A 1,451-nucleotide genomic window follows, 5' to 3' on the forward strand; every position below is an offset into this window, starting at 1 on the left:
GCCACACCCAGCCGTTCCATGGATGGACGAAAACAGGGGAGACGACAAGCAAGATGTGGGCTTACAGTGGCCCTCAGGCTTCACAAGGACTAGCCTGAAATAAAGCCCCTCGCCACAACACACCTGCTCTCTGTATGTTGGCATGTATTCGATAGAAATACCTAATGAACAGTAATGACTGTACGCAAACTATTAACTGAGACTATAAATACTTCACCAGGATTTTTTATTCTTCTTTATAAGCGAGGTTGAAACTCCAAACTCTCTGGACCCCCTGGCGAACATCTGTGCAGTCAGGGGCGCCCCGTCACTGGCTGCACCAAACAGGCCCTTTCCCCTCTGAGCCACAATGTGGATTTGAGCTCCAATAACAAATATAAAACTGGATTTACCTCCATTTCAACAATTAAAATTTACAAGACTCACACACGTCTTTTAGATACAAGTAAGACAGATAGGTACGGCTTATCCACCTGCGCCAGTAGTGTAGTGGTATCATGCAAGATTCCCATTCTTGCGACCCGGGTTCGATTCCCGGCTGGCGCATTCATTTTATGCTTTAGTTATTAGGTCGTACATTTAATTTATTTCCTTTAATCCTTTCCAATTTTGTGACTGATTTAAAACTGTAATGTACAGGATAATCTTTAACATTTTAATCTATGGGAAGAAAGTAGAAATCATGTTTCGCAAGTTCAAACGTACAACGTTCTAAATTATTAGCACCGTAAATGTGTTTTGCTTTGTAAAATGTGACATATAAAATTCTACATTCTGATGGTAGAAACATTAGTTTTTAAAAAGTTGTCATTTAATACAGAATAAATTGGAAAAGGCAAAAAGCAATGTAATCCAAGACATCATTCGTCTATTGGATTTTTTTCCCATGGAAACAATAGCACCCTTCAAGGATTAATGCGCCACGAGGCTAAAAAAAAAAAAAAGGATTTAAAGCGCGTGGTAAATGCTCATTATTTTAAGCGTTTTCCAGCAAGTTCCAAAAATGTCTGCTCGATTTGTTGTGCAGTTATGTTGATATCACGTTTAAAAGTGTCAACCAATATCCTGAATAACATATAGCTCGTTATAGAATGGAAAAAACAGAAACCCTCCTTCTTTATGAAGTAAAAGCACGTGCATAACGTTTTAATCTTTTTGGGGATTGCAGACTAAAGGAAGGAAAGTCACCTCACAGGCCCTTAGGGAATCCACTGGGCTGGTTCCTGCACGGTGTAATCACTGGCACCAATTCCAGAGGATACAACAGTTCGTAGGTCACACCAGCAGGTATCTTGTCAACCTGGTCGAATTTGCAAATACTGCCCCTGGGTGCCAAAATCGTGGTGATGTTTCCGCCCTATACCTTACCCTTGATTCTGATGTCCTTCAGTGAAGAGAAGGATGTTTTGCAGATAGTTTGCACACTTCATCTACATCTAACGTTGTGTTAG

At 40.5% G+C, this 1,451-nt stretch overlaps 1 non-coding gene across 1 annotated transcript; it reads left to right on the forward strand.

Moving 5' to 3' along the window:
• The first annotated feature begins 475 nt into the window (after positions 1-475).
• TRNAG-CCC (transfer RNA glycine (anticodon CCC)) lies at positions 476-546 on the forward strand. Its single transcript has one exon. It is a non-coding gene; the product is annotated as a tRNA-Gly (tRNA).
• The last annotated feature ends 905 nt before the right edge of the window (positions 547-1,451 follow it).

Source organism: Triturus cristatus, chromosome 4_1 (assembly GCF_964204655.1).
Source record: "Triturus cristatus chromosome 4_1, aTriCri1.1, whole genome shotgun sequence".
NCBI lineage: Eukaryota > Metazoa > Chordata > Amphibia > Caudata > Salamandridae > Triturus > Triturus cristatus.